This window comes from Cygnus olor, chromosome 17 (genome assembly GCF_009769625.2).
Source record: "Cygnus olor isolate bCygOlo1 chromosome 17, bCygOlo1.pri.v2, whole genome shotgun sequence".
Classification (NCBI taxonomy): domain Eukaryota; kingdom Metazoa; phylum Chordata; class Aves; order Anseriformes; family Anatidae; genus Cygnus; species Cygnus olor.
Genome location: NC_049185.1, coordinates 2,832,748 through 2,852,692, shown reverse-complemented (window position 1 = coordinate 2,852,692; position 19,945 = coordinate 2,832,748). Strand labels below are relative to the sequence as shown.

The 19,945-nt window shown below is 44.4% G+C and overlaps 1 long non-coding RNA gene across 2 annotated transcripts; it reads right to left on the bottom strand.

Annotated features, from left to right (window-relative positions):
• Positions 1-13,955: 13,955 nt before the first annotated feature.
• On the bottom strand, positions 13,956-19,553 carry LOC121079703. 2 transcript variants are annotated; one of them, XR_005825141.1, is made up of 3 exons: positions 19,452-19,553; positions 14,663-14,773; positions 13,956-14,529 (listed from the first exon to the last, which is right to left on the bottom strand). It is a non-coding gene; the product is annotated as an uncharacterized LOC121079703 (long non-coding RNA). The 2 variants fall into 2 exon arrangements; XR_005825140.1 differs by having other exon boundaries at positions 14,663-14,770.
• Between the last annotated feature and the right edge of the window lie 392 nt (positions 19,554-19,945).

The window sequence follows — 19,945 nt, the reverse complement described above, 5'->3', positions numbered from 1 at the left end:
ATAGCTTCTGCTCCTGCTTCTGATGTCTCATGTCAGAAGGGGCAGATGAGAAAGAGCTGCATGGCAGAAACAGCTTCACGGAGGAGTCTGGTAACTGGCAACCAGACAGCTCCGTATCAGACATCCACAAGGTTCCCAAGAGCCAGACAGCAACTGTTATCCTTTTAGGACTGAAATTTGTCTGTTTGTCCAAAAATATGTGCTGTCTGAACTTTTTATTTCAGTTTTGGAGTTTTTGTTGACTCTCACTAAATTGCCCTCATTCACTGCATGAAACCTTCCATCCACTCAGTGTTTCAGTTGTTTTTTTTCCATCTCTTCTAAACTCTTTTTCCATTTTTGCGGATTTCAAAGTAATTTGGTGCTGAAATATTTTGGGTGAACTGCAAATAGAGATGATGCTTTTAATTTTGGAAGGAAAAAATATACATCTTTAAGCTCCAGTTTCATTGCTGCTCATTATGCAAGTGAGCAAAATCTTAACTTTTTTTTTTTTTAGAAGGAAAACCATCAGTAAAATGTGACCAAATAAAAGCTGCTCTTTGCTGATCCTTGACATTTGCCTTCACCACAGCTGCGGCCATACAAAGCCAGACCACAGGACTGGGGTTTAGACCCCAGGAAAGGTGAAGTTATATTTTTAGAGGGACAGTACAACTTGGGGGAAGAACCACCCCATGCCCCCACCTCCCCCCAAAACCCAACACCAACAGCAAAACAGCCTTCAGCTCTTTGGAGGACTGCCTCTAGAGAAGAAACAGAGCTCAGACAGCTACTGTCCAGAGTCCACAACATGCTGCTGATACACACCACTCACCTCCACACGTGGTAAGTGAGCATCCCTGGGTGGGAGCTGTGCTGCAGTGACCTTGCATGGTCCTCGAGCTCTGGCAGCTCAGGGCTCCTGCCTCCCACAGCAGCGCGATCACCAAGCATCCCTACGGCATCGCCTGACCTGAGGGGCCTCCTGTCAGCGCTCTTCAAGATTACTTACTGCCTTGCTCCAAACTCAAAATGATTTAAGACTTTCTTGGACAACTTAGGCTCTTTTTCCTCCTATCTCATCCCTTAAGGGCAAAGTGGTGATTTGTGTGGGGATGCCAGCAACGCCAGGATGCCTACACAGTCCTGAGACTGTACTACACTTCTGGTACTAACACCTTATGTGTGGCTTGTTGCTGTATTTGCTCCCTTTTGAGCATGGACTAGCTACAAGACCACATCAAACCTTCATCTACACCCTTAGACCCTTCCACTGCAAGCAGTGTCTTGAGCACAGCATTCAGGTTTGAAGGAACTGGAGCTCTCCACATGCCCCCAGTCCATCACACAAAGCATTTGTACACAGCACATGGTACAGAAGGGGCAAATCCGTCTCCCCCTTGAGATCCCAACAAAAAATGTTTGTTGGTGACACAAACATCTGATCTAATGGGGGATCCCAGGGCAAGGTAGGGGAATAAGTGCATGTTTAAGTATAGGATCACCAAGTGTTCTGTGCCATTAAGTCAGTGGAATCCACCACTAACTGAAATGGGCCATGTTATCCAAAAGTAAATCCTAGAAGTACTGGTGAGGGAGGGAATTCAGTAAAAATGCTATTACACAGTGCCACACATGCAACTCAGCTGGTTTAATTCAAAGCTTTCCAGCCTTTGGAAGCCTTGACTTGAACAGATTTGTGAAGGACCTGAAGCACTAACCACCCCCTTCTTCCCTCTGGTACAGCTTCCTACACAAACCCTCTGGGACATTAAATCTTCCACTTGCCATATTCTCCTAGGCCAAGAGGATATGAATTTCATAACTCCTCAGCTGAGCTGCCATCAGGAGCCATGAAATACGACAGGAAGCCAACAGCATGGACCTGCTGCAGTCCACGCATTCACATGAGCCGCAGGGCTGGACAAGCTATTAAAGAGAGCACACAGCACAGCTGCCTCGAGCCCAGAGGCACGTACAGAAGGGCATGAGTACACTCGATCAAACCACAGAAGGATCAGAGGAGGACAGAACCAACACCTGAGTTGAGGCTGGGCTTGCACAAGAAAGCCAGTGCTAGCCAGGAGTCACTCGTTACGTTTCTGACTTCAGGGCTTATGCAGGTACCAGCTGACAGCTTGGAAGGGCTGAAGGAGGGAAAAAAACCCTTAATTCACACATTACAGCTACAAAACACCACAGGTTTCCAACTTGAACTTGCACCTCTCTGTTATATCCAAGTTGTAGGTGATGTGAACTGGTGAATGGACCATACTTCACTGGGCAGGAGTGGTGTTGTTTCCCTCAGCAGGAGCTCTGCTCACGTAGCTGTTTCTCCAGAAAATCACCAAGCCCAAAGGGCACAAGTTTTTTTTTCCCCCCTCATAAAATCTATTATGAGCAAGAAGTTCATTCAGATACCCTCTTTCACCTGAAGGCCTACATTTTGAGCTTCCTTTCAGGATATTCACAGTCAACTAAAATAAAAAAGTATTTTTTACATGCAAAATGAACAAAAAAAAAAATCACACTTTACACTTACTGCAGCTTTCAGTCTCTTAAATGGAAGGGTTGAATAGTTGAATAAATCCCCAAAGGAAGTCAATCCTGTTGCCAGACAGTACCCTTCTGCAGATGCTATAAAGCCCTAAGACAGACAGCAGAGCTCAGCGCTTCCCCTGGATGTTTGGAAACAGAGGAGAGGGGGAGACACTTTGCAGCAGGTTCCAGAGTTGGTGCTGCAAACACATCTGACACTGTGCAGTAGGCTTTAGATGCCCAATGCACACCACAACTGGAATAAACAGTAACCGGGGAAGCCCCTTAGGGCTTAAGCAGGGGTCATACAGAAGGGAGAGACCAGCACAAGGTCTTATTAATGCACCCTGTGTGGCAGAAGTCAAACCTACATGAAAGTGTGTACAGGGAGAGAGTGTTAAACATCCACATGAAGTCTTGTGCCATGCAGGTGGTCAATATTCGTGATATACTGTAAACCAACTGCTGCAAAGCATCCAGAAGGCCCTTAGTACCACAGATACAGCCTGCTCTTCCAAATCAAGCTTCACCTACACAAAGGACACTCAGCAGCATTATAGCCATCCATGTGTTCATGCCACACAATACAGAATTACCATAGAATAGTGATAACATTCATTAATCAACCTGTATCAAAAGCTTTTGGATGCAACAGTAATATTTTTATTCTCATGGAGATCCCAGCGTTAAAACTGATACGCTTAGTTAAGGAGAAGGCAAGAGGAAAAAACAGACAGACTTGGATTTTTTGCTCACTGTTTGCCCACAGCCTCTAATCTGAGCAAGGTTTTAGTCAGCTCTCCATCTGAGCATGATTTGGTGCACTATCAAAGGAATCCCATCACATAAAAGCAACTTTTGAGAACACAAGTCTAACAGATGGACGTTGTCACATATGGCATTTCTCCAACCAGGAAAACACTCAAGCCACACGCTACATTTGTCCAGAAAAACACGCAGTCAGACAACTTCAAAACAAGACAAAACAAGCTCAGCAAAAACAAAATGGCTCCTCGCACGCTCCCTCTTCAGGTATGCTCCAACCAGGATTAGGTATACGTCTCTCAACATTTACAAACTCATTACTAAATTCCAACCTTTTTTTTTCCCAGAAAAGAACAGTATCTCAAAACAGCCAACTAACTCTTAACACACCCAGTGCTCCATCCTCCTGGGGAACTTGAACACCTCTCTGATGAGGCACCGCTCTGCAGTCTTCCTATCTACCACATACATTTCTTGTTACGCATACCGTATTTCCAGCCATACATAAAGTTTGCTTACTCACAGTCAGGAGTAGATAGCTGCTTTCCTTCAGTCTCTTCTGGTTGGTCCTGTTTCCTCGGGGTCCTTTGCAGCACGGCTGACTTTGAAGCCTGCAGTTTATTTTAGCCAGTCAATCAGTAGACTTCAGTAAAAGCAACTTCGCCCCACAGCGAGTTTTCCTCATGGCACAAGAAATACTTTTCTCATCCTTTGAGGAGGGCCTGCAGTCACTTGCAAACTCCACATTTGCAATATTACATAGGAACTGAGAACAAAAGGGAGTTTACTTATTACAAATCAACTCAAGTTGCCTTTTCTCCTCTTCTCAAAACAGCACAGACACCAGGTAACACCTCATGTACAGAATGATAGGATTTGAGTCCCAGCACATGACTACTGAACTTGAATCCTTCAGGTGAGGCACAAAGGGAAGGCCCACAGGTAGCCCCAGGCTCAAAGAACAAAAGAGGGTGAGGAACTGAGCTGAAATGGAGCAGAGGGGTAGGGAGGCAGCCCAGGTGAGGCTCATCAGGGCATTAAGGCTTCACTGGAGCACTCAGTACCCCAGTAATTTTTACTTAATTGCTGCCCATAGAAGACAGTTGGACATGTCCTTGCAACTTCTACCTAGAGAAGTTTCTGGACTTCTCTAAGGGAATGGCCCTCTTGGAAAGCCAGAGTGAAACAAGTGAATTTCTTTCACTTAAAACTTCAAACCCAGCTTAGGTGTCTTTCAGAAATACAGGGCTGTGATCAAGCCTCGCTGCTACCAGGAATTCAAACCAGCTAACCAGGCTGGTTTTGAATGTGATGAAGCCTATGAACCAGCACAGCTGCTGGGAACATAACACACCTCTGTCCCTGAAAGATCCTGACTGCTTTTCCTTCCAGTCAAAGTGTCCTTTGGACTTTTGGCCTTAACTCTGCAAGGTGAAGGGGACCCAGACAGTGGCTGGCAAAACAGCCTGACAGAAGGCCCTTGTGTGAAACCCTCCCAGACCGTGGCACAAAACCTAAAGGGAGCCAAGTCCAGGAGGACGAGGAGCACAAGAGGAGCACACAGTTTCCTCACCAGGGTGGCAGCTTTCGGAAGCTTCACTCAGCCGGCTCCACCTGGCTGGGATATCATAATCAGCTGGGCTGTAACCCCGCTCTTCTTTCACTTGCTGATTGTTTTTGCTTCTCCTCTGCCCTCTCGACTCCCTGGAGTTAAGGAGATGAGTTAAGCACGAGTACAAGGAATTGTTTCCTTGTTTTTTTCAATAGTCTTTTCCTTTCCTTCATGCTCTTCTTACCCCTTCCTGCACCCTGCCATCAGCTGCCTCCAGACAGCTCCTTGGCACTTTGTTCTCCTCGCTTTCCCTTCTAAATCACCAGTAGCATGCTCCCCCCAACGCCGCTGCCTGCTGTGGCAGCATTTCTGCACCAAGAAGATAATAAATACATCAAGCCTGTCAAAGCCACGCTGTTTTGGCTGGGAAGAGGTGCCCCCCTGCCGGGTGAGATCACTTCCCGCTGCGATGTATGGCCTTCCCCTCACTGACAGCTCTCCAACAGGGAGTAATCGGTGTCCAACTGAGAGGAGTAGCCAGCTAACGCTGCTAAATGGCACTTAGGGCTGATGAGGGCAAAGAAGAGGAAAAAAGGAACATCAGGGCGATACACACAGCCTCTCTCTTGCTGGTGTGGTGTGTTGACAGAGAGACAAACTGGATCTCCTTGCTGGCCCTGCCTGCGGTTTCCCAGGCAGGAGGTGGCAAAGAGAAAGGGGAAACTGATATTCCTGCTTGAGTCTCAGGGCAGGTGTCAGCCTTAATCCTACACAGGAATGACACCTGTAGCTCTTGGTGCCAAAATGCATTAGCTAATGTGAAATTAAGAGAGGAAGGACATGAAGCAGGACAGACAGACAACACCTGTGCCCATGTGCTTAGCAGAGGCCAGGCCCTCTGCCCCCCATGCAGCAAATACTCCAGCAAAGCCCAGCCCCGAGCTGTGCTCCGGGCACAGGACGGATTTCAGGGACAGGAGCTAGCAGGGAAACGACATTCAGTTGGGAAATGGATTTCCCATGGAAAAATTCAGAAAGAATTAATTTGGCTTGTTTGCATTTCACAGACGTCTAGGATGTTCAGCAGTATCTGAGACACCCAGGTACAAGCAACAGGTTTCTCACCTCCAGGTCACCAGCTCACCTCAGAAAGGTGAGTCATCGCGTTGTTTCTGATTAAGCCAGGTGAATTAGCTCTGTATTCATGGCTTTTTTTTTTTTTAATTAAAGAAATATAAAAGAGTAAAATGATGATTGAGACACTGTGGCCAGACTGTCAGATACTAAAAGTCATCTGGAGTTTCTCTACCTCTAGACCGGCCTCTTCAAAGACACTTAAGGGAATCAATTGCCTGTATCCCACTAAAATCCTCTCTGTATGTGGTTCATGAAGCTCTGAGACCCTTTTCCGCCCCCACAGCCTCCATCCCTCACCTCTGAAGTCTCTCTAGTCCATTATTCCTGAGGCTGATTTGTGAACAATGTGTTCACTTTCCGTACTGCCTAATGAAGATGTTCCTGTCCCTGAATATTATATCTGCTGCACACTTAATGGAAAAAAATAGCTATTATTATCATTGGTGGTTCAGATGAGTTTCTTGGCAGTGAGGGTGGTACAGTTATGTGGACAATCAAACAAGCCAGTGATTATTGCCAATGCATTTTTGAGGAAATCATTGCTGTTTAAACTCCAATCACAACAATACCTCATTTAAAAGCATAAAAGCTTTCACTCAGCAGACCTACCTTTTTTTTTTAATAGCGAGACAATTAAATAAATCTCCTGACACTTAACCATCATTTACCCAACAGTCAGAAAATGGATTCAATGCCTTCGCATTAGTTAGATTATGATATTAAAGCAAAAACTGAACAAGTACAAGCAGGTGAAGGAAGACCTTTGAGGAGTGCATGCAGCACTACAGGTATGGCATGTTTTTTTCATTTTTTTTTTTTTTTCCAGGGGATAGGAGGGCAATTTTTTCTTTCCACGTTCAGATATCAGCTAAATTCTTAGCATTATCACATTTCACAAATTTCTCCTTTCTCAGGAAAACGAGGAAGTTGTTCCTCCTTTTCTAAACTGGAAACTCAACTACAGCACTGATGATGCCATCCTGAAATTCTGCGTCTAAACCAGGAACTGAATCTGGATGTGCTGAACTGTTCCACACAGTAACCTTTCTACACTTAAAACTGATTCAAGCTTTGTTTTGCTAGCATTTCCATTAAAACTGGTACCTAGAAACTTGAGTGTAAGTATGGATTAAAGCTCAGGAGGCAAAAAAGTCCAGGATCTAGTGCATTTTTGCTAGCATCTTAGGAAAGAATGAATTATCTTAAAAGACAGCCCCGAACTAACACTGAAGCAACTGTGACTGACCCTGCACTGATACGAACATCAGCCACTGACAGATTATAGAGCTTTTATTACCTGTGATCCCAATGGTACCCTTAATCCCTGGCTCTAGCACTTCTCCCTCATTAGGCTCCTCGTGTGAAGAGCATGTTCTTCTGATACCATTATTCAGAAGCTGTTGCTAAATAGCTCCTGAATTTATTACCTTCTGCTGGCTGTCAGCTACCCGCATCGTAGTGGGAGTCCCTTTCTCCTCTCCAGGTAACAACAGCAATGGTACAAAATCCTTGTCTTCTAAGCAGTGTTTGAATTTAACATGGATTATTATATACTCACAAACCTATGCTGAATTTCATGGTCTCTTTTATAATATGCTTTCAGGAAAAAAAAAAAAGGAAGAAAGAAAAGAAGGCTAGCAAATTGATCCAGTCTCATTCCAGACTCTAAATAACTGACAACTACATAGACAGCTAATTGTTTCCTGACCCCTGCTTATTCAATTTTTAAAGAGTTCCCATAGATAATTGTTATATAAGTGGACCTTTGCTTTTGCCTCCCTCCCAGCCCTCCTTTTTGACAGAAGACAATACCTGCACTTTGTAAAGATGTTTACGATGGGCTGGAAAGAGTTAAAACCTCATCTTCCACTCCTCCCTCTTTATTGTTTTAATTGGCTGTTCTGGTGACCTGACCACCTCTTTGATACGCATCAAATGCCGGCCCGTGAAATACAGAGCATGTCAGCCTGCCGAACAAGGGTCAACCCGATTGTCAATAAGGCCATCAATCAGACCTGGTGGCATGATGGATCCAATCCAGACCAAAAGTCCCAGCTGGAAACGAAAGAGCCTCCCCACTGATAAGGCGGTGTGCAGCGCAAGGCCCGACAGCTCGCACCAGGGTCACCAGCCTGGAGGCCAGGAGGCGGCAAACTTCAGACTGGAAAAAGGCAACAGTGAGCAAACAATAAAACCCCCAAAATCAACAAAAAAAAAAGAAGCCCTCTCAGCCAAGCCAGCGGTGGTTCCAAATCAAGGAAGCTCAGTGAGGTGAGAGGGATGGGAGGACGTGCAGGGAGGTGACAAGGGAGGCAGCGGGGAGGTGACCTTCAAGGGCGAAATAGTGCATGTCTCGGCGAATGCTTTGCACCCTCATGCTTCTCCTCTGGCCTGTCCCCACAGGTGGGAAAGGGTGACACTGCCACAAATGAGTGCCACAATTGCACAAAAACGCCTTCATCCCTTCCTCGCCCTCCCTCATTCCCCAGTGAAGCGAATCAAGGAATAAATCTAAGGGAAAGCCAACTGTAACTCCTTCTGGAGATTTTTTGGGGACCACCAAGGAGCTGTAAGAACGCCTGTGCTAGCAAGAGAGGAGAAAGCAAGAGTTTAGGATATTGCTGCTTAACTCCCTGGGTGTGATGGCTGCACTAGCTGCAGTGGTGGCTTATTTCTCTCTGGACAGTCATCATCACTGCAATCTACTTAAGATCTTCTGCTTAGGGATGGGATGTAAAATAGGGGTGATATTCCAAATAACTCTGCAAGGAGAAGCATCTCTAAGATGTCAGTCATTCCAGAAGTAGGATTTTCAGGTGCCATGGCCACACCATGGGCACTGGGGAAAGGGATTCCCTCTTGCAAACCTGAGGAAAGACTTGTTCCTTCCAATGAGAAACTAAACGGCACAGAAAGGCCTAAAGACTTTTTGAGCTTTTTTCTGGGTCCATCACAGCTTGGCCTTCTGTGAAGGGATAAGGTCTGAACCCTCAACAGATCCAAGGTGTGTCTGTAAGGGCAGAAAGCTCAAGACAAAGTGCCTCAGCTCAATACGTGTCACATGGGTAGTACACACACCCCCATACACCACCATGCCCATTTCAAACCCACAGAAAGACAGAAGCATACACACATGCCATGTGCTATTTTGAAAAACAGGAGTCTGGAAGCAGGATGGATAACGCCAGAAAACAGCACTTGGCTTGGAGTACCATCCCTGCTGCTGTTCACAAGAACCTGCTGCCCATGTACATTCACCAGATGACACCCACCACAGCACATACAGAGGCCTTACCACAAACTCACACAGGCATGCACATTTACGCATACACCCCCAAAGACACATCCTCTTTTCCCTGGTGCCCCATCTTTGCTCTGAAGACCAGGCAGTCCCTTGCTAAGTGCTCCACGCCAACTGCCCCAGCTGCCGTTTGCTGGTTTCACACCCTCTGGCTTCCCACCCCTGCCCTCTGCTGCACCTACTTGTGTGGCTGCTCACGTCTCGTGGCCCAGAGCCTGGTGTGGTGCAAATATTTGCATGCTCTCTGGGAGGAACACAGTGCACTGGCCTCCAGGGGCAGGCTGTCTGCATATTTATTCTGGAATAGCAAACAACGCGGAGAGCAAAGAAGAGAAAAAGCCAGATAAGATAAAAGCGTGTTACCAGGTCTAACATAAAATCAACAAAGACCACAGAGAAAAGTTATCTGCAAAGCCCAGTAAACCCAGCAGCAACTGATTCTAACAGAGGAGCCCCTTTACAGGTTGGATCACTCAAAGGCTGGGGATACAAAGCTCTTTGTTGGAGTGCCCAGTATCAGGTCTTTGTAAATCACTGTGTCTTGAGACAATTTACATAAAAAAATCTTTTTTGGTCTCTGTCCTGCTCATGCCATGAACCTGCAAATAGCACCTTCATAATAACAGAGCTGAAATAAAAGACTTTCACACACATTATTAGATACGATTGCTCCAGAGCAAGCTGTAGCCTAACATCTGACTGAACAGTGCTGTGAAACACTGCAGCAGTTCATTTCCAGTATGGTGTGGGACAGGATATTTCTTCTAGAAGACAGATTCACCCAGCTGGAGGGTTTCCTCTGTCATTTAAAAAATATCCACAGTTGATGAAGTTTTAATTCATGTATGTGATTAATTTATAAAGTGAAACAAAGTGTAGTTGTTATACAAACTGCGCAGTGATGAATCCACAGGGAAAAAATAGAAGGGAGGTACTAGGAGAACCACATGTGAAAACCATATGGAAGGGTGTTCCACCAGCTTGGAACCAGATGGAAGAAAACATTGTCCCTGGACACTGTACAGAGTCCTACTGATAACACATGATAAATCATTCACTGAGTGTAAGCAGGAGAGTGAACATCACCACATACCAAGCTGCGCAGGGACAACAGGACCACAGGCTAGAGGACATTAGATAAAAGGACAGCATTAAATGCTCAGATGTTACCCCTTGGGTAGATCCAATCTCTGCTATTATCAGCAGGGACAACCAGAATAGCTGTAGAAAGAAAAAGCACAGCAGCACGCTTTGAATGCACTAAAAAACCCACAACACAGCTGGGTTTGCAATAATTGGAAGTTGAACATGAACGTTGTAGAATTGGGTTGATATTCACCCCTATAAAGAGGACGTGAACTTAGCCCTGTACCAACTTCGCTGTATGACCTTTGGCAAGTCATTTAAGGACCTCTGAATTCAAAGGGCATCCTCCCATTCGCTCCAAAGCACTGCTCACCAGCTGCTTTCCAAGCCATGCTTCAATTCCCAGGGAGGGAAAATCCTTTCCCCTACACTCCTGGCCATTTGAATTGAGGTTTCTCTGGGACATTGTCTCTCTTCCCAGGAAGAACAACTGCTCCCAGCCCAAGAGGACTCCAGGTTTGACTGGGTCAGATGAGAGGACAGCAAAAGACACATAAGTGACACTCAGAGGTATGTTAGACAGATAATGTGCCTAATATTCAGTAATTTATTTAGTGTCGTGAATATCAAAAAGCACAGACTTCTGCAGTGGTTCTGCTTGAGCTCAGCAGGCCATTACATCGACGTGGAGTTGCAGATTTCAGACTGACAACTAGTTAAAGCTTTACATCCAGCTCAACTTCCAAATTCTGTTTATGGCCTGGAAGGTCACTCCCGGCCATGACTCCTCTTCTCTCACCAGTCTTTCCATTTCTGTTTCACAGGGAATTTTCCTATCGCGGGGGAGGGAGCCCCATGATAAATATGACTACTTCGTGCTCTCAGTAGCTGCCATGTGCACAATTATCTGTATAAGCACCAAATGACTTCTTGCCCTAAGACGGGCCTGAAATCTCTCTTCCAAATGTAGTTTCTGTTTTGTTTTGTTTTTTAACGGTACAAGCCTGTGCAACAGACCCAAGAGCAGGATGGGTCATTGTGCACGGAGACAGGCAGACAAGGGAGCTGACCAAAACACATGTAGTATGCGGGACCACCAAAGATGACCCTAAATTAGACCACCCAGTCACTTTGTTGGCTCTATTTTGAGGAGCCAGGATCTCAGAGCAGAAAGCAGTGTCCTCACCCGAGTTCCTTGGCCTGCGTTTTAGACCATCGCGTATCTCCAGTGACTTCCTGCTACTGACCTCTTATAATAAATCATCCTAGCCAGCCTCCCTCCCTCCTGGCAACATCCTGTTCCTTCCTAAAAAAAACCCCTCCCACTCACAATTCCAAGGTTCGATATCAATCTTAAATAAATGCCTCTCCGGACTCAGCTGCATTCCCTAAGCCACCTTACCTTATCTCCTGCCTCTCTAGAAGGGCTGCAGATTCAAGATGCATATGCAGAAGCCTTTTGTGCTTTTTTGCATTTCAATTCTACCCTAGTGTCTTCTTTCCTCTCCCCATTTTTTCTTACAGAGAAGAAAATTATGTTCAGGAGAACGTAAACTGCAATATAAATGTGCGCTTATTTTTACTTCTGAAAGGGAAAAAATGAAAGCCCAAAAAAGAGACTGAGCTGGAGTTTTTTTATACGAAATACAGTGAGAAGAGACCCTGCAGGAGAGGTTCTGTTGCATCGTCTCCCTTGCCTTGGCTTCCCTCACTTCACGGCTTGGGTGGAAGAAAACTCTTGTCAATATATATCTAGCTATCAGAGTACTTTCTTCAGCATCCGGAAGCAGAGGACCAGCTGTGTCCATCACCTGTCCACTTCCCAGCCAAGGCCTGGCTTGAACTAGGCTTTGCCAACCACAGTGATGACTGGTTCATGTTGGACTGCATTTGATTTTCACTCAGGAACTTTTTCCCCGTATTCTTCATTATTTCATCACTTCCACAACCCTTTTTGTTAACATATTTCCCTCCACCCCCAAAACCTTATGCCTAATGCTCTTCAGGTTACAATCCTTCCAAATGGAAATTACTCAAAAGCAATGACATTTGTCTGCTTACATTTCACATCTGTATCAGTATCTGTGGGATACTGGTGCTTACCTGCTCACCTGCTTCTTTTTACCTTCCTTTGCTCTTCACTCATCCTTCCTTGCCTTTACAAACTACCAAAATGCTTGTGACCAGCTAACCAACTCCCTGGACTCCATTTCAATCTTTTTCTCACTTGAGAAGAATTCCTTGGGTCTTCCCAGACTTGTGTCTCTCTCTCTCTCTTTTTAAAATGTAAGAGTAATTGACTAATTCATTAGCAGTTCACTTGATTACTGAGCCAGTGATCATCTATAAGAAAAGCAGCCATGAGCTAGCAGGCTTCCTAGTTAGAGGAAAAAGCTGGAGAAGAAGCAAAGAAAATGGGTTTTTAGTCAGAAAGACAAAAGGGGGTGAATAAGATGGCATGGCAGCCTCCTAAAATGCCCTCAGAGTTTATAAAGTAATCTTATTCCAGCACTCACATCCCTCGGATGCCCTCCTTCTCCTTATCATCCAACTCACTCAACCATGTCACTGACATATGTACTTAGCAGCAGTTATCGTCAGTGGCACATAAATAAATGGCAGGTATCAAAGAATCAAGGTCGTCAACTCATCATGAATATTTCAGAGAGAAGCAACATGAAAAGCTCAAGTGTCCCAGCCTCTCAGATTTCCAACAGAAGGAAAAAAATACAAACCACACGCACACAGGCACGCGCGCACACATACACTAGGTCTGCTGGCTTGGCCATCACATGCACGTAGTTCATTTCAAGGCAATACCACATATGTTCCAAGACAATCTGTCACATTTTAAAAATATATAAATATATATTATACATCTCCTCTGTATAATGTGCAAACTCTAAGCAGCTGGCAAGAGGGCAGTGGTGATTTAATGCAAGAAAACTGCGCTTTGCTGAAGGGGCTAGGGACTAGATAGCTTGGGCTGTAACAAGAAGCCTCTTTGACAAAGGCGCAGAGTGGCATCTTTTCACACAATTATATGTGGGTCACATTAACCTCTGCTGTGCAGGATTCCCTTGAGCTGCTTCTGTCTGCACGGCTCTGCAAAGAAATCAAAGCGGAAATTCCTCTCTCCCTCTCTTTCGCTGTGTAGGGTGATGTAGGGAAGTGATGGAGAGGGAGAAGGGGTTCCCAGCTCGTCACACAAGGCTGTGGGCAGGGGCACGGGCCAGGTCGGAAACGTAACGAACTTCCTGGTTAACTGAGGGGCAAACTCCACACCTCAGGACCAAGCAGTTTCATTAATCAGGTACATGAATCAGTGGACATATTTGAGATTTCGAGCTGTTTAGAGCATTATAATATTAGGATATACATGTGTATATAGCTGAAGAGATGTTAAGTTTTGTTTTCAGCATATATGCCAGATGCTCTTTGGAAACTATTTGAATTTTGTTCTGTTGATGCAGAGACAGACGGATGGAAGAAGGCAGACAAGACATTTTTTCTCAGACTGGAGATACAAATTTTCTCCTGTCAAATAAAACTCAGATTTGCAAACGGAAATTTCATCAAAGCCATCAGGATTTATTAAACAAAGCAAAGGTTTCTTTAACCAAATCATTTGGGCATTCCACTGTGTTCTGGATTTTTTTTGTTTGATTTATTTATCAGACAACTCAATTCCTGGGAATGTGTCAGCAAACTTTCAATGAGATTAGTTTTCCACTTTCTAGTGCCTTGAAAGTTTGTTCTTTTCATAGATTTTTTTTTCCAGGTACCTCACCATATTCTTCAGCGTACCTCTGTATTTAGATGGTTTGATGTGGTATAGAGCAAATGATCTTTATGTTCCGTGGCAAACTGGATTTAAATGACAACATCTTCTAGATTTGACAAAGTCACCATGAAATTCTGCTTTCATTTATATTAAAATGGGATCTTTCTCAACAAACTCATTACAGAAATGAAAGATACATTCCTTGAAGTGACAACTGATACTTACACTGTCATTCAGCTCGAATTATTTTGTTCATTCCCACATTTTCAGTACCAGGATGCTGCAGGATTTTGAACTTGCAAAACACAAGAAGCTGGAAAAGTCTTTGAAGATGGCTGGAAACTGTGAGATAAGGACACAGATTGGAAGTGTCTGCCAAGACACCTAAAAGTGAAGATTAAGACCAACAATTTTAGAGGTATTTGAGCATTTTTTACATGCTGAGATCACTTCCAGATCATGATCTGATATTTTAAAGTACACAGTCGCATTACCAGAATCTGTAATTGCTGCTCACCTTTCACCTTCTGTTGCTCATTTCCCCTCCATGCCAAAGTGCTCTTTCCACTCATTTCTGCCAGCAAAACTGTGTGACCAGGCTCTGAACCAGACTGAGGAAATTTTCCTGCTTTAAACAAACAAACAAACACAACAAACTTATTTTATTTTATTTCATTTCATTTCATTTCATTTCATTTTTTGTGAGGTTAGCTTGCTCCTCCCATCTGGTTCCCAACCGCATGAGTAGTTTTGCCAGCACAGCAGTACTAACAAGAGGCCGGGAGACAACATCTTAAACCAATGTTACCACCAAACAATTTGTAATATCAAACCACAGGCTAAATCTCAACTAAGAGCTTTTTGGGTTTAGAGTGAACACCTCTATTAGGATGAATTAAGCACTTCACAGAGTTCAGAGCTGCAGTTTCAATGTACTTCAAATCTCTATTTTCAACACTCAGCCCTGAAACAGAAATGGCCCGAAAGAAACCAGACAGGAAGACCATTAATTCCAGGTTTCTGTAGACAAGTGTTTTTGTGCATACGTTGTGTTTAATACAAAAGCACACCCCTGCACTGCAGTCACTGTCACTGCACTGTACTGTAGAGACATCAGAGCTACCTTAAAATTAGCTAGCACAGGTCCTGATAACCATCTAGTCTCAACAGCACAGGCTCAGCATGGGCTAATTTGTTCTGACAAGATTATTTGCAAATTAGGTGAGGAGGTCAGACGACTGCCCTATAACCGCATTAAAATGCAGTAAACATTGGCTCCAAGTTCATACCCTTCCTACATTTTAAATGTTTTTCATGGGGCATTCACTTCATGTTCCCCCCTCAGTGCCAAGTTTCACCCACTCTCAGGCCTAGTTTCAGCCAAGAATACATTTAAATGCCCTGCTCAGTCCGATATTACAGGTGTGTGTCGATGCACGTCAGGAGTCTTTCAGTTGAAGGGTATCAAATAGATCCTCAACTGGGAAGACTCATGAGTGGTGATGTTAAGCACCACATGGAAACTGGATCACTGGAATTAGACATGTAAAACCAAGGAGGATGGGAACAGGTTTTGTCCAGAACTATCAAAAAAAAAAAAAAAAAAGCCTTCTGGATGTTTCTACATCACATCTCTGCTAGATACATACCCTGCTCCATATGGAGGGCTAAACTAGTCGGATGATGTTACTGTGAGAGCAATTTTGGACTGCAAACAGAACATCCTACTCTGTTATGCTTTGCAAAGGGTCTGTCTCTGTTTTGTCATGTGGATGCATGAGCTGCCTGTCAGTGAAATGAGTGGAGTACTGTGGGATTTCCCAAGCAAAATGATTCAAAACCCCCGGACTCACATGAACCCATCCAGATGTCTCAACAGTTTGTCCTGCCACACAGCATGAGCATGCCCACATGACAGTCTGAGCCGAAAGAGGGCTCACGCTTGTCTTTAATTCTCACCTTCGCAGGCTATTTGGAAATCACGTTTCTGGATTTGTATGCCTTATTTTTGGAAGGAAAACACCCCTTCAGTCTGGGGAGCCCTAAAAGAAGCAAGACTGGCTGGCTAGAGACATTTCATGTCCTGCAAAAAACAAGGTACAAGGGTAACATCCCCTTAATCTTACTGGTACGTAGAAATGGTGTCTGACCACTCACACCTGGTCCCATTGTAGTCATGTCCTACGTGTCAATGTATGTCGACAGGCTGGACACAAAAGCGGGCATACACACTAGACTGACAAAAAACAGTGAAACCTTCCAGTGGAGTCATAAGGGCAGGAGGATGCAAGAAGCACTTGGAACAAGAATAAGAAATGCTATACAGGGTCAGACCAAAAATCAACCTAGCTCGGTACCTGATATATACAAGTAGACAGGAGCAGACACTTAAGAGAGAAAAACAAACAAACAAACAAAAAACCAAACAAAACAGGTCCTCACAGGACTGATCTTTCCCTGTTTTACCTGGCCATTGTTTTAATAATGCTTAAAGGCAGCCTACAACAGGTGGCTAGTGCAACCATCAACGGAGCCACCCTCCATTTACACATCTGAATGTGCTCTGGACGTATTTGTGCCTTTGGCCATCGTGAAACTTGCCAATGACTTCCGCAATTTATGTAGCCACTAATGTCACAAATTATTTCCTTGTATTTGTTTTAAACTTATTACCTAAAGGGTTCTTCTGGTCCTTGTGACTCCAAAGCCTCCTTATGAGAGCTTCTGCCCTGTTACTGCAGTGAAGTCTCCCTCCCTCTAATCCTGACACCTGTTTTCTTTCCCTGACACACTGGGTGCATTTCTGACAAAGGAAGATGAACGCAGTATAGATTTCTCCACCTGAGCCAGTATCAGTAGGAAACCTTTAGAGTTAATAATAAGAAATAGAGATTTCCAAGGCATGATTCACATTATCCTGAAGTGAATCATTAAACAGGAATATGGATGACTAAATCATGTAAGCAACTGCAATGTAAACACCTAAACTCAGTTAAAAGAAATCGCACCTTCTGTCTTTGCTGAGACTCCTCTTGATTACAGCTTAGTGTCATGCACTCCGATTAATTTCTTGTCATTTTGGGTGCTTTAACAGGAGTGAATACTCTCCTCACAATATCCTTACTTTCAATGCCACTTTCTTCTCCTGATTTTCCTTCTTCTGTCTCTTTTCAGTGGTCTTGTTTTCCACCAATCACACCAGCTGGTATGGCTCACAAACTTACTTATCTCACAAACTTACTACCCAGCAGTCCCACTACTGAGAGTAATCCTCTTGTCCCCCCCAAAATAGTTTTCTAACGCTGCATTACCCTGTCCAGAAGAACCTTTGTGAAAGCCAGATACAGATGTTCTCAGATAGCTCTGATGAACTAGGTTTAAATGACAAGTAGGTTTGTCTGTACAGAACAAAAGCTTCAGGTGTCCCAAAAATTCATTCAGCTTTTTAGCATAATCATGACCTCCCAGCACCAAAACATAAGGACACATACACAGAAATTAACTTGGCTAGCTACTAAATCAAAGCTATGAAAGAGCTTTTTACATCACGCAAGGAACAAGCCTGTCTTACAACCTTGTCATATAAATGGCCTTCATTAGACTCCTGTTCACCAATTTGGGGCAGTTCCAAAAGATGTGGGGAAAGACACAGTGCCAAGATCCCGATGTGCTCCTTGAGAATGTCCCATGACCCTACCCCATCTCATGTATCTGAATAAGAACCTGAATCCCTAACTCATTACTCTGGTGTTAAAATGGCCTCGGGATGGGGCAGTCCGTCAGGCAGGCAGATCTGAAGCCATTTAAGACTAAATTATAATTCTTAGAGTAATTCTCCAAGCTTTTTAGGTAAAGTGCTGAATTGGTTTCTGCCTGTGAAAATCTGACGTATGAAGAGGTTGCCCCACCAGAAGGTGACAAAACCCAGATGCCACACTGACTTGACACTGGGTTTACAGCACTCTACAGAGAGGAAGCAACTTCCCCTTGATCAGGCAACACCCAGGACCTCTCCTGCATCACTGAACACTCAGAAGCTCCCCATCCCACTTACCTCCCCTTAGACAAAATGAAATGTTGTCCCTTATGCATCGTTCATCAAAGCCATACCCCATAATTAATAGCATCATTTGTTCAGGGGATTTCAATAGGTACTGAAATCCAAAGCATCAATTCAGCATTGTCTCAACCCAGCCTGGGTAGATAAAAATATGCCAGGAAGACTTTCACAGACGTGTGACACAGGAATCATTGTCCTTCGAAAAAGGGGTTTAAAGGTGTTTCAGAGCTATGAGATACTGCAAACTAGGTTCTCAGCTCCAGCACAGATGATACTACTGAGGGGTGTTACATGAGGGGGTCACCTTTTTGGTATTTTGAGGCAACACTGTGGAGTGGGACTGTCTTCACAGGAAAGGAAACAGCCACAGTTACAGCAAATACCAAAGCTCCAAACAAGCAACAAATTAGGAGCAGCCAGGTTCACTGCAGGCCTGGTCACGCTCCCTTTTCCTCTGGAACACCTCCCAGCCCAGCAGCAGAAACAACAGAGTGGCTCTTGTGAAGAGGCTGTTGTCCAAATCAGAGGTTCAACCCAGACCTCACCAAGCCAGTAACACAGGACTCAGCTGGAAACCCTTTCTCCCCAGCACTGCAGCAGACAATGGCTTGCCCCAGCGCAAGATCTCAGTCTCCTTCTTACAACTCTGCAGCTTCTCTGGAACAGTTTTTTGGGGCCTGTGGTTTTCAGCAAATAGGAATTTAAAGAACAAAACCTTGGTTCATTACATCATGGCTCCAGTAACGTCTAGGAACATTTTACATTTGATAAAATCTCCCCAGATTACCTTCTGAAAGCCTGCGGTCAAGTCACATGGCTGGAAACACAAGAATGATGTAAGTAACCACTGAATAGCCCAGAGATCAGTTCTCTCATGATGCTAGCACAGAAGCTTGGGAGAGGCATCACATCTCCTTCAAGGGAGCATGGTAATTAGCTGAAGTCAAGGAACTGCTATGTCTATGCAGAGACAGGAAGAATGGCCTGGAGTTATACATGTTTAGTCTCACTTTGCAGGAATATTGGGTCCAAGGTTGTTTGCAGTGCCTACTCTCTGCGCTAGTGCAGTCCAGCCTTATCTATCCCTCTGTGTCCCAGTTTCCTGGGGGTACATTGTCCCACCTCCTGTCAGTGTGGTTTGGAAGCTCTCTGGGGAAAGAACATGCAAAACACACCTTTCACTGTGAGTTTGTACAGTGTGAGACTTTGCTCTCAATCCAGGTTCTTAAAACAAGGTTGAACCTACCTTAAAGGTGAGGACTGACATCTGAAGCTTGGATGTATGGGTGGACAGATGATCCACCAGAGCAGATGGTCAGAGGGCATCTCTTCCAGACTGTTAAACCTGGACAAAAATGGCAGAGAAAACAGGGAGATGAAAAATGCCATGGAAGAACCTGAAGTAAACTTTTCCAATAAACGATTACTCTAAAGGGAATCTCTGTTTCATCCTTGTGCATTCTGCCTTCAGGAGAAAAAACACTTTCGCAACCTATTATTTACAGGATAAGCCTGTGCTTTGGTGGGTACTATCCTCTGCCTTTCAGAGACAAAGTGTGAACCTTCAATCTTCAAGTAAAGCCACGTAAGCACAATCTGTACAGTTAACAATGGAAGGATGGGCAGGAGTCACCTTTAAATTCTGACCTCAGGTGACTTCTCTGATGTCAGAAAGTCAAAGATAAATTAAGGCATAATAACCAAGAATGCTGATTGCCAGACTGTACTCGCTACCCACTA